General features: G+C 34.9%; 1 protein-coding gene across 1 annotated transcript in view; it reads left to right on the top strand.

Annotated features, from left to right (window-relative positions):
* Positions 1–14,581, top strand: part of LOC143222128 (uncharacterized) — a 30,084-nt gene that overhangs the window by 2,479 nt on the left and 13,024 nt on the right. The window lies entirely within an intron of this gene.

The following is a 14,581-nucleotide window of genomic DNA, read 5'->3' as shown; positions in this document are numbered from 1 at the left end:
ACCTACTTTATCTGAGTCAGTCACTCACCAATCAATATCATTTCATTCTTTATCCATAGAAGGTGCTTCCTACCTACTTTATCTGAGTCAGTCACTCGCCAATCAATACCATTTCATTCTTTATCCATAGAAAGCGCTTCCTACCTACTTAATCTGAGTCATTCACTCACCAGTCAGTACCATTTTATTCTTTATCCATAGAAGGTGCTTCCTACCTACTTTATCTGAGTCAGTCACTCACCAGTCAATACCATTTCATTCTTTATCCATAGAAGGTGCTTCCTACCTACTTTATCTGAGTCAGTCACTTACCAGTCAGTACCATTTCATTCTTCACTCATAGAAAGTGCTTCGTATCTACTTTATCTGAGTCAGTCACTTACCAGTCGGTAACATTTCATTCTTCATCCATAGCAGGTGCTTCGTAGCTACTTTATCTGAGTCAGTTACGTGGGTCATATAAATTTTCAAATTTCTATTTCTGTAGTTAAGTTTGAACTTTGATGTCCTCTTTTATGTTTAAATCATACCAAAATTTGAAATAGTCTCTTGGAGTTATGAGAAAAATGGTATACTGGCAAGATATTCAATCCTTTGTATATCAAGTGTGTCAATTGTCTTTTACAGCTCTTCAGTAGCATGTCGAGCTGAGTTTTTGACATGTTTTTCCTGATAAGTTGAATTTTTTTCAATTGCTAGATGTCTAGTAGTTTTCTGTACATTGTCAATGTTAACGCCCTTTGTGTAGCTTTGTGCTTAAGAACGAAGAACAACAAACAACATCAAAGGCATAAAAATGTAGGAAAGTTTATTCGTAGTTAAGTGAAAAGCTACAAAATGGGCCTCTGTGCTTTGCCTACCACAGATATCGAAACCCGACTTATAGCGCTATAAATCCGCGAACATACCGCTGTGCATTGGGATGGTCAGGTAGGAAAGAGTGCCCTCTACAAATTAGAATATCCTTACACTCGTGAAAATGTAACCGACAATTGTTTTTCCGACAACATTTTCTTTTCTCCTGAGGACATATGTAATTAACACCTAATACTTTAAACCTAAAAATGATAGGAGAAAAGAAATCTAAATACAACACTTCCAGTGGTATGAGAATTATTGTCCATACTAAACATTTTGGCCGTTTCTCAATCTACTGTGTTTTACTTCCAAAGTATAGAGTCATTATATATATTGTATATGATAAACTTATATCTAATAGCAATTTACACTGAGCTGACTCAGTTCACTTTTGTGTTATATTTGCCATAATGAGTGTTTTCATCATTATATTAAGATGTCGAAACTGCAGTTTGAGCTCAAACATTGACACAAAATGACCAGTTAAAACACCTTTAACATTAATGACAAAAAGTGGATTAGAGATAAACAATATTGATATGTAACTTAAAAGTAGATAAGTTATGTTTCTAAGGATATTAACGAAAATGAAACATGTAGTTTTTTTAAAAAGTCAGAACACATTAATCTATCGTCCGCAGCGATCTTTTCACACGACACACTTTCTAGTGTGAGTGTGCCAAGTATAAAAACTGAGATATATCAAGAATGAGGGTTTTAGAATGTTTATTTCTATCTTCAAGTTTTGTCAAGTAAACAAAAGATAGTAGGTAGATACACAATACCTTTGTAATTGATCTGCTATAAGACGTAGCCTCGTTATTACCGAACAGTAAGTTCATATGTTTGTAGACTGAAGAGGACGCACCAAAGTATCAAAACTTGTATCCTATAAACTTCTTGTTCGTTAGTGTTTGACCTGATCTCTGTTTCCAATAACTAATAATTTGTATAGGTACACAAATTTCATGTTCAAAATCCATAAAACTAAGGTGCGAAAAAAACTTTATAAAGTATTAATTAAACTAATATTTTAGTGTGAAGGACCTGAATCATTTCTCTGGTCATCTTCTTCATATGTAAAAGTGTTTCTATAAAACCAAAATACTAATAATTATAAAGACATCGTTACATGTTAGCCAACAATTAGAGGATTTCGAAATGTTATAGGTTATTTTATTTGTATAATACAATAGTACTGTCAGTCGTCTGTTGTGTTTTTACATACCTACTTTACTGTGCAAAAGTATTTGGACAAGACAATATTTTGTCATTCTTTTTATTTGTCCCCGCTGGTACAGCGGTAGGTTTATGGATTTACAACGCTAAAATCAGAGGTTCGATTCTCCTTGGTGGACTCAGCAGATAGCCCGATGTGACTTTGCTATAAGAAAACACGCACATTCTTTTTATTCTATTGAGCTAATTCTTCCATACCATTACATAATGTAAATTTTAACATTATAATAATGCTTCACTGATCCATGCTGACAGTTATATGGTCCAGGGTAAGAATACTTATCATTCTTTAGAATTCTCATATACTTGTACCAATGGCATGTCATAAGGGTTCTGCTTGAATGAACATGCTCATCAAATTTAGGGTCTGAAATAACAATGTTTTAACTATAGAGAGAGAATCTAGCAAGGAGATAGCATGTAGTACTGGTATATACTAGAAGAAATCAATTGAATAGCACTAAACAAATAAACCTTCATAGATACAATGGTTAATACAATATATGAAGTTTTGTTGTCATTCCAAAGCCCAAAAACATAGATAATTGTCAGTAGAGTAGAGAGTTCACATAAAAGATTTAAGTGGTGTTAGTTGGACTCTCTGACAAACTGCTACAGTATTGACATGCTCCCCAAATACACCATAGATCGTGAGACCGAAACAAGTAAATTTGAAAATAGGAAAGTAAGAGACAGAACATTTAAAATAAATTACACTGATGTTAAGTATCTTCGTTTATGCAGTCTTTGAGAGAGAAAAAAGACTGCTACTGTTCTCAAACATGAGATAAACAACCATATACCAAACAACATAAAAGTGTCCACATCAACAGTATCAAAAAGACTGACAAGAATGGAATGTTTGGTTATATAGCAGTTAAAATATCTTTACTTTGTTCTTCAAATATTGTCAATAGACTGAAATTTGTCAAATGTACAGAAAATAGACTGTTGGTTATTTAATAAAGGTGTTATAGTCGGATGAGTTGAGCTTTCAAATACTTGGTTTAAAGTTAGGCTGCACGTCCTTCAGAAGAAAGGTAAATTAAACTTACCTCAATGTACAGCATCTACCATGAAGCATGGGGGAGGCAGTGTGATAGTTTGGGAGTGTTTTTTCTGCGAGGCGACAGGAGATATTTGCAAAGTAGATGAAATAATGGACAAGCGCAAGTACCATAAGTTACTGATCCATCATGATATAACCAGTGGTTTGCGTATTAATGGTAAAGAATTCTACTACCGTAAAGATAATGACCCCAAATACTCATCCAACCTATGTAGAAATTACTTAGCTAAGAAAGAAGCTGCTGAAATCATTACAATGATGTAATGGCTCCCACAGAGCCTTGATTTCAAAAACTTGAAAAATCATAATAACTTTAAAAGAAACGTTATAGGAGTATGTTAGAGACACTTGAAATAAAATCCCAAAGGGCACCTTGATTAAATATGTTGTAACAGTATCTAAAAGACTGTTGTTATTAAATCAAAACGGGTACACAAAAAATATTAATTGTTTGGTGAACTCAAACATTTCCAATGAGTTTCTGTTGTAATAAATATGAAGACGAATAAAATGTTGTTGTTTCACCTTCCATTGTTGTTTGAAAGTAGCCTAAAACCTAATTTTTTACTTTGTCCTAAAACTTGTGCACAGCACTGTACTTTGCAAGTTGTAGACAGATCTTCACCAAATTTGGTATGAAGATTTGATGGATCGATGCAGAAATGCATACAATGGCGTTTTTGAGTTTTGTTTTACCATTATATACAAGGGAAGCAACTATTTATGTCCTAAGATAACCTTTCGTTAATGATAACAAGTTTTCATAACTTTCGTTCTAATAGTGTTTTAATTCGTGGTTTATGACGAAACAATGAGACATTAACAAATGTGTTCCCATTTCTCTCACTTTCTACAGTGATAAACAGCAAAAAATCACACTCTTCATTTTGTCCAGTTTTTCTTCGGTGTAAAAATGTTTATGGCCGATGATATTTTCAAAAACACAGATTATAGTGGATCACATTCTGTGAGTCGTAGCTACCTCAGCTCTTACAGCTCCTTTATTTTTAATTTTAAAACATATACTGTTTGTAAATAGAAAACATGGAATCAGTCAGCGTGTGAAATATTACTTATTGGTAGTTTGTTGACTGATATGCTTTTGAAAGAAAAAAGAACCTCTCTGAGCATACTTCACCTACTATGAAACTTGATTCTTCTCGATGGAAAATATTGTTCGAATATTTTCTGTTAAACACTTTTACTTCTTTTCAGTGGTACGGTAAACTTTAACATGTATAGACAAGTGTGTTTGTCCTATTTTATAAAATGGAAATATCCTTAGAAAATTTATTTGATTGTTTTTTTTTTTCATTTCGCGCAAAGATACACGAGGGCTATCTGCGCTAACCGTCCCTAATTTAGCAGTGTAAGACTAAAGGAAAGACAGCTAGTCATCACCACCCACAGCCAACTTTTGGGCTACTCTTTTACCAAAGAATAGTGGGATTGACAGTCACATTATAACGCCACCACGGCTGAACAGGCGAGCATGGTTTGTGTGAAGGGGATTCGAACCTGCGATTCTAATATTCCGAGTATAGCGTCCCCTATCCACCTGGCCATGCTAGGCCTCTTAGAAAGTTTAAATCTCAGTATGTAACTAATGCTTATTTTTTGTGTTAACAGGAGTGTTATTCACTTGTATTATTGAGGACGAGTCTACCTTGTATTATGTTAGGTACATTACGTATTACTATTTCAAATAGCCGGGAATTTTAATTTGCCCACCGCTAGTACAGTACCGATATGTCTCTGCATTTACAACGCTAAAGTCAGGGCTTCGAGTCCCCGCGGTGGGCTCAGCAGATAGCCCGATGTGGCTTTGCTCTAAGAAAACACACACACTTGTATTATTTCGAAAAAATATCAGTTTATTTATCTTACATCCAACTTTGTTACTTCTTTATAATTAAAGCTAAAGGTCTGTATGATATATGATCATGTGTTTTATGTACATAAATATTCCGTGGTTATCATGCATAAATATTCTCAATTATTCTTTTCATGTTCCGCAAATGGAAGTCTCAGGTTAACAGTCAACTGTCTAGTAAGTCGTGAAGAACGTAAAATATTAGGCCATAAAGATTCACTTACGGTCGTTTTGATCATGCAACTTAAACGATCATGAAAAAAAAAAAACACTCATAAATTATAATATTTCTTACTGTTTTTAATTTTTATAGGTATTTAGTAAGTTAGTGAGGTTGAAAATTTGATTTCGTTGCGTATAATGAAGCCACCAAATAAAATGTTTGTATCATTAAATCTGATGTGTGTGTATGTTTGTATATTGACAGTTTTAATTTTGTTTTCTTGTCTTTAAACTTCAACTGATTTAAATAAGAATGTTTACTTGACCTTTTGCCAAGAATAAACCTAATGATTTCGAAGATGATTTAGTCAAAAATTTTAATATCTTTATTTCACAACTTGGTATCATATCAAAATGTTATTGGAGCATTTGCAGCCCCCTAGTGGCACAGTGGACTCACATCATTTAATTGTTTTTAATTAACAAAACAGTGAGAAATAATATTATACATATGTCCACCAAGTTTTATCAATACCTGATCGTTTAAGACTAAGTTATAAAGACAAAATATTGTGACAAATCTGTTCTTGAGTTAACAGATAGGAATTTGTTTTGGATTTTCGTGGCCTTGACCGTCCAAAGTTGGATCATAGTCCAAATCCATTTAGTTGTTTTCTTTCGAGAAATCTTGCTGACAAACATACAATGATGAAAACATAACTTCTGTTGGTGGAGGTAATTAATTGAAGTACTTTAACAGACCTTGGTACTGTATAACGTTACGTCAATATTTAATGTTAATTGTTACAATTGTTACATTTACCATTATTGTTACCTTGTTTAAGTCTTATTATTACAGTGACCTTTCTCTTACCATATTTAATATCGTTGTGGTGGGCAGATCACAGTAAGCCTTTTGTACAGCTTTGTGCTTAATTCCAAACAAATCAAACCAAAGCGTTTACCAGTTTGTTCCTGAAGAAGACGAGTGCATCTTTCGAAAGCGCTGGGTTATAGATTGCTGATTCTCTGTGTTAATTAAATTCTTGAATGTGCGTGTTTTTCTAACATCAAAGCTTTGAGCGTTTAGAATAAAAATGCTTACATGTGTTCTGTTGCTCTTGGGAATAAAACATCATCTAGAATAGAACAAAGTGATGTAGAGTGACATACGTTTATTGATTCTTATGTATATACATATATATATTCAATAGAAACTATTGATTTTCAATCGAGTTTTCTTGTAAGTAAGCTTGCTTCCGACCAGTGGGGCAGGGGAAAGGTGGGAAAAGGGGATGGAGCTATAGTAAATTACGAACACGAGCCGGTTTTCTTTCAGTTCGGTTTTATGTTCGTGACATCGGGAGATGAATGGTGAAAAAGTGTCATATTTCCTGGCGAGTCCAACCAATTTTGCGGAATTATCTTCCAGTGCACAATACGGTGTAAGGTTCTGTTAAAGTTTCATAATCACATAGCAGCTGATAGTCGATGTCAATACACATAAAAATGCGCATGAGATACGTCACGTTTTTAATTCCAGTGATTGGTTAGTGTAAGTTTTGTTAGATTACGTCATTAAGAAAATGCTCGTTCCTGATTTTTAAATACTTGGTCCTTTATCTGATTCCTTAACCCATAAATTCTGTATTCGTAATACCTCTTTCAAGCCACACAATTGACTATCTGTATTCTGTTTTCCTCTAAGAATAGAATCCCGTGTGTTAATGTACACTTTTCGTTGTCCCTCAGTAACAGATATATAAGATAATTCAAAACAAATGAAATTGTTTCTCAGAAGTAATAGGCTTGTTTCATTTTTCATTCAACATTGTATTAGATCAGTTCTTTCTTTTATAAAAGTCTGCAAAACATATCAATAAAGAAGACATCATCAGTTATGTTTCTATCGTTTCTTAACACAAATATCCCCACTAATTCGTACCACAATGTTTACTTTTTACAGCTGGCCCAGCATAACCAGGTGGTTAGGGGGCGCTCGACTCGTAATCCGAGGGTCGCGGCTTCGAATTCCTGTCACACAAAACACGCTCGCCCTTTCGGCCGTGGGGAGCGTTATAATGTTACGGCCAAAATTGGCGTTGAGTGGAGATGAATAGCTGCTAAAATAGGGTCGGCTAATGTAGATAGCCCTCGTGTAGCTTTGCGCAAAATTCAAAAACAAACAAACAAATTCTCACAGCTTATAGATGCTATAGAATTTGGTCAACCTTATAAGATTTCATGAGCGATGCACAAAAACTAATTTTCGTGTTTCCCTTATTGTATTTCCAGAATCAGATTTATTGAAGTTTCTCTCGAAATTTTAGTCGTCTTTCACTGCCGATTCGCAATTAATAATTTTAATGTGTGCCACGATATTTCCAAAACTATCACTTCTACACGTTAGGATACTAACGAACACCTTCAGTATGGTGGCTGCCATTTGTTCACTACCAATAGTTTAAGCTCATACTATAACTAGAATGGCCCGGCATGGCCTGGTTAAGGCACTCGACTCGTAATCTAAATGTTCGAATTCCCGCCACACCAAACATGCTTGCCCTTTCAGCCGTGGAGGCGTTAAAATGTGACAGTCAATCGCACTATTCGTTGGTAAAAGAGTAGCCCAAGAGTTGGCTATGATGACTAGCTGCCTTCCCTCTAGTCTTACACTGCTAAATTACGGACGGCTAGCGCAGATAGTCCTCGTGTAGCTTTGCGCGAAATTCAAAACAAGCCACATCAAACTATGACTAGAGAGACACTTAGCGAAGAGACATAACTCTGCCAAGTAACTATAATCATATTCGGTCCTCAAAAGATAGGAAAATGTGTCCGTATGCCCATCGATATCAATGGACACGGACCATTTTTAACAGAACATTGGGAAATAATATTCTACATAGGTCCACTAAGTTTCATCAAAATATGATCATTTTTGACTGAGTTATACATAAAGGCAGAATATTTTAAAAAATTGGTTCTTGTTTTAACAAACAGGGATAATTTTTATGGATTTTCGTGACTTTGACCATTAAAAGTGGGATCATAGTCCAAATCCATTCAGCTGTTTTCTTTCGAGAAATCTTGCTAACAAACACACAGGGGTGAAAATATATCCTCCGTCATCTTCGTTGGTAGAGGTAATTAATTCATACCCTGGTATTACATAATACTATGTCATTATTTTATGTTAATTGTTACAACTGTTATATTTACCAATGTTATTACTTCTTTGTTTAAGTCTTATTATCACTGCGACCTTTCTTTTACCACATTTACCATTGTTGTTACTTTTATGTTTACGTCTTATTATTACTGCGATCTTTCTTTTATATTGCTGTTGTTTACACACTCCAGCTAGTTCTTAAGGTTTAACTTTATTTATACCTCTGACTCTAATATCTGTAATTAAACCTATGTACGTTGCGTGGTTAAAATCGGATTAGTTACAGTAGTCGGATTACTTGTGTAAGACATAGCTCATTCTATGATTAGAAAATTATTTTTCATTTTCATTACATCTAATTTGTCTCTTCTAATTAGATAAATGCATCTTTAGTGTGTATTGCGGTGTTTAGTTATTCGTATAATTTACTTCTATTGATTCGCTATCCGAATCTATAGCTAAACAATATGTGTTATTGTAATTTATTTCAAATATTAAGCTACGAAGGCTGAACTAATTTTTTTAAAACCATTTTAAAGTGTGGTCACGTCGTTATAGTACATTGCACCACATCCAGTCATGCTTTACCTGAAGACAGTGCATCTTATCATATCAAAGCTTTATCATATAGTTTCCATTATAACAGGCTCCGTTGTAAATATTTCATATCTAAAGCGCATCACTCCTTCCTATGTTTCCATAATCCATGTTGAGTACGAAAACAATGATCCAGTCACACAGGAGTTCACAGAAACTACACCAGTGACTTATTCAGTATTTTGTAATATGGCATAGCATGAATACCCATTTCATTCTCCAGCTGCTTGGTTAAAATTGCGCTTTTTGGTAGATTCATACCCTGTTGATCTTTTTCCATGTGGAGTACTCAAATCATAAATTGGTGCATTCGGCTTGGTGGCTATGGCGTTCGATTTGCAATCTGCGGGTCGCGAGATCAAATCCTCGTTACCAAACACGCTCGCCATTTCAACCATGAAAGCGTTATAATTTGATGGCCAATTCCACTATTCGTTGGTAAAAGAATAGACCAAGAGCTGGTGGTGGGTGGTGTTGACTAGCTGCTTTCCCTCTAGTCATACACTGCTAAATAAGAAACGGCAAGCGCAGCTAGCTTGACAGTAGCTTTGGGCGAAATTTAAAACAAACAAACAAACAACGCATTATAATCATTATAAGTAAAAACTATATTAAGTATATTCCTTAATGAGTTAATTTAAAAAAAAAGTCTGATCCATGCACAACTGAAAAGCCTGAAATAGTAGCATGAAAAAGAATGCTATAGTGGAATTGAATTGTTTATTTGTTATTAAGGACAAAGTTGACTCTTCCTATCACGGGTATCGAAACCCAATCTAACGTTATAATTCTTCATATTTATCCTTCAGTTATCGGAGAATCTTAGGGAGAAGAAGAGAATCGATTGGATAAAACGTACCTGAGTTAAGTCTCTGTTTATAATCTGTTTTAATATTTGATGAAAACAAACACCTTATTATATTAAGATCCATCTTGAATATGAGGTTTTAGTAAAATATAGGGGCCCGGCATGGCCAGGTGGGTTAAGGCGTTCGACTCGTAATCTAAATGTTCGAATTCCCGCCACACCAAACATGCTTGCCCTTTCAGCCGTGGAGGCGTATAATGTGACGGTCAATCCCACTATTCGTTGGTGAAAGAGTAGCCCAAGAGTTGGCGGTGGGTGGTGATAACTAGCTGCCTTCCCTCTAGTCTTACACTGCTAAATTAAGGACGGCTAGCACAGATAGCCCTCGAGTAGCTTTGTGCGAAATTTAAAAAACAACAACAAAATAATAAGTAAAATATAAAAAAACAATAGCATAACTCAGTCGAATATTGGCTTGGTTCTGGGTAAGGACAAAGTTACATGATGGGCTACTCTGTTTCTCACGGATATCGAAACAATGTTTTTAGCGTCTTAAACCTGTAGACTTACCGTTGAGCCACCAGAGAGCAAATCAACCACCGAAACTCTCTGTATGTCCACTTGAGATTTGTACTTTATCACAATATCAGCCCCTTGATGAATAACATTAGATACTATATAGTGAATTTAAGTTTATTTTCAATGTTAAAAATAAGTTTTACCATTTATACTTGCCTGACACTACTTAATGAGTTCACAAATGGAGTTGTTTTTGAGTAAATCATTGCGAGATCGAAATGTTTGAAATAAAGCAACGTTTTATTAGTAACATTCCAACCACAGCTAATTTTGTTTTTGATGAATCAAACATACCTTTTCGAACCTACTTGTATTTAATGTTTTTGGAATTTCTATTATTTTATACGAATCTGAAACTAACTATCAGCTTTAAGCTTATAAATCTTCACGAATTAAAGGATTAAAAACTTTAAAGAAAAAAGTAGTTTAAACTCACATACACAATATATGTGCGGACTTATAGTTCTAGAAATTGGGTTTCGATACTCGTGGTGGGCAGAGCACAGATAGCTCCTTCTTTAGTTTTCTGCTTAAATATAAAACACACGTGCATGCACACACATGCATATATGATACATCATGAATCTTTGGTTGAAACGGGTCGTGATGCTATACGTACCCGATGGGGATTAATGTCTGGTGAGAAGAAATGTGCTAGCCAATTCAGTATGATAGAAGGGGTGTGTGCTCTCCACCATTAGTCTGTAGGCAGAGTCAATTGTGCCACATTATGGCATTACACATGGTTGTAGAATACACTCTTTGTAGTTTGTATCGCTCGTGGTACATGTTTGTTCGAATTCTTTATCAGTACGCAAATCGTATTTGGGCACCAGCATCATGCACATCGCTTTCTAGTATTAAAATGGGGTTTGACCTAGTTCTAAATTGTTGTAACCATGACGCCTGTTACAGGGCAGCGGAGTGAAACCCACATCGTTTGTTAGAGAAAATAGTTTTACACTTTCTTTGACCCAGAACAAGCTTTTGCATCATTGCAGGTGAGTTGTTTGATGCAGGAGTGAAACATATGATTCAGTCTTGTAATGGGCACTGTAAGATCGCGGTGGTCCAGAACCAAGAGATAACCATCAACTATTTGTGTTGTGGATGATGGTCTATCTTTTCCATGTTCATCAGAGTTTCATGAGTGAAATACCGAAGTGAACACTTGGAAGTCTAACCAGTTTTTATTAACAGTTTGAGATCTATCCACTTTTATGAACACTTTGAGGTTTAGCTTGTTTTTATGAACATTTAAGGTCTAGCCAGTTTTCATGAAGAATTTGAGGTATAGCTAATTTTTATGAACGCTTTGATATCTAACCAATTTTCATTAACCCTTTGGAGCACTTTAACCTTTATAATAAATTTCAAATAGATAACTGACACAAACGATCTTGACAATGCTAGACATAGAACAGAAAGGTCATTTATACTTCAGGTCACACGAGTAATTTGAATAAATGTGATCTGAGAGACAATTGACATTATTTTACGCTAATAGTTTTTGCCTTCACATAATTATAATACTAAACTAATTCTAAAATACATTGAAAATAATAGTTTTATTAAGATGACGTTTTGTATTCTCAAGATGGCTGGTATGGGTATTAAAACTTATATTAAAATAAAGTACAGAACAACGTTTTGACCTTCTTAGGTCATCGTCAGTTTAACAAAGAGAGTTTACAACTGACCGTTGCCGAGTATAAACGTGTACGGGATTGTAGGGAGCGTTGCAGTATACGTTAGGTTATTAATTAGTATAGGTATAAAGAAACACCTTTAATTTGCAGTGTTCGAAAACGTGTGAACGTGTTTTTTTTTTGTTCTTTGAATCTAGTTTCCAGTTTTCTGCTTGTATTTCCAATATGGAAGTCGTGGCAGTTGTTGCACTGTATTTTATAAATTATGTTGGATTTGTGTTTGTCAGTGTAGTTTTTACATAGTATAGACCTTAGTTTTGTTTTCTACCTGTTTTTTGCATGAATTTGGTGTTTACTGAAATGTTGCGTTTTGTTGTACGTTTTATCAAATGTTTATTTTTTGGCTAATATCGGGAATATATGATATACAGCAGTGTAAAGTTTTGTACTTTGTTGTATCTTGGGATTTATTGTTGTTTGTTTGTTTTTGATCTAGGTGTGTGTACGTATAATTTTTAACAGTTTTTTTGAGTAAATTTGTTGATGTTGATGAAGTGTTTTTTTTTTATTTTGTTGATTTCATCGTTAATTTTATCAAGTACCATAGTTTTGTGGCTGTGTTTGTCTGGTTTCTTAATATGTTGAGTTTTCGTTTTGTTTCATGTGCTGAGTCCTAGGGAATGTATAGTATATACAGTATGCGTGATGTTTCTGTGCATTTCTGTTTTGAATTGTGTATCGGTTCTCGTGATCTTCGCCCCCCGTTAGTACAGCGGTATGTCTACGGATTTACAACACTAAAATCAATGGTTCGATTCCGATCGGTGGGCTCAGCAAATAGCCCAATGTGGCTTTGCTATAAGAAAACACACACACACTCGTGATATTAAGGTTGAGAAATGCTATTTAGTTAGTTTTTTTTTTCGTGTTCACAGATGAACTTAATGTTAGGGTGTATCGAGTTAACGTGGTTGAAAAACTAAGTGTTCCTTAGTTGCATGTTCCATGTTCGTCAGAGTTTCATGAGTGAAATACCGAAGTGAACACTTGGAAGTCTAACCAGTTTTTATTAACAGTTTGAGGTCTATCCACTTTTATGAACACTTTGAGGTTTAACATGTGTTTAGATGTGAATCCAGCAAATGTATCGTCAACATATCTGTGCCAGTATAGTGGTGGGTGTAAGGCTAAATTGATCGCTTGTGATTCAATCTGTGTCATACAAATGTTGGTTACAACCGGTGACACGGGATTCCTCATGTTTAGGCCATTTATTTGTAGGTAGTTTTACTTATTAAACATAAAGTTAGTTTTAGTGGTAGTGAATTCTATAAGGGTTGCTATCAATGTATCAATGGGTTGGGGTCTTGGACATAAAGGTCTAAAGCTATCTTACAGGCTTCAGATGTTGGGACTTCTGTGAAGAGGGAAATTACATCAAAACTAGCCATTAAGGCTTTATGGTTTAGTTAGTCAAGAATGGATTTAAAGTTAGAAAAAGTATTTGAAAAAGGAACCGGCTGATATTACATATTTAGAAAGTGCCCACGCTATATATTTACCGAGGTTGTAGTTAAATGGTTCATAGGTCGACATTATCGGTCGCAGTAAACAATCAGGTTTGTGAGGTTTGGGGGTGTCGTATAATTATGGTGTGCGTGAGTCAGTCTTTCGTTGGTAAGAATAAATATTTTCTGTGCTTGTGTTGGTTTTTTTCATTTATAGTAGTATTTTGTTTAACTTGTTCTCATGTGTCTTTGTTGGATTTCTGTGTATTAGTTTAAATTTGTTTGTGTGTAATAAGATGTTCATTTTTTGAATGTATTCATTTATGTTCATTATAACTACAGCATTGCCTTTATTTGCTTTTAGAATTTTTATGTTGTTGTCTTGTTTTAGGTTGTTTATAGAATTAATATCTTTCCGTGTGAGGCTGTTTTTTAGTTTTCTTTTCTGTGAAATTATGTTGATGGTTTTGTGTGAAAATTCTTTGAAAAAGTTGTTTAAGATACTGTATTGAGGTGTTTCGGGAAAATAAATATTTTCAGTTCCAACTGGAAAGTTAGGTTGTTAGTTGTCGGTTGAATTGTTGTCGAAGTTGTCTTCTTTCTGCCGGTTGTTTTCCGTTGCTTTGCTGGTTTGGCTTGTTTCGAATTTCGAGCAAAGCTACAGGAGAGCTATCTGCGCTAACCGTCCCTAATTTATCAGTGTAAGATTAGAGGGAAGGCAGCTAGTCATCATCACCAACCGCCAAATCTTGGACTACTCTTTTACCAACTAATAGTGGAATTGACCGACACATTATAACTCCCCTATGACTGAAAGGGTGGGCATATTTGGTGTGATGGGGATTCGAACCCGCGACACTCAGATTACGAGTCGAGTGCCTTAACCAGCTGGCCATGCCGGGCCATTGCTTGGCTGGTATTTTCTGTTTGGGTAAAATGGATCATCAGTCTTCTAGCTCGGTTTTTCAGACAAGTTTTCTTTTCGACGGTAAATTAAGATAAAATGGAGTTTAAAGAGATAACACAGTACACAAAAAAACACCACAGACTTACACTTGTCATATAAT

Source organism: Tachypleus tridentatus, chromosome 8 (assembly GCF_004210375.1).
Source record: "Tachypleus tridentatus isolate NWPU-2018 chromosome 8, ASM421037v1, whole genome shotgun sequence".
Lineage (NCBI taxonomy): Eukaryota > Metazoa > Arthropoda > Merostomata > Xiphosura > Limulidae > Tachypleus > Tachypleus tridentatus.
The sequence above is the reverse complement of the archived record's forward strand: the minus strand, read 5'-3'. Positions and strand labels throughout refer to the sequence as shown.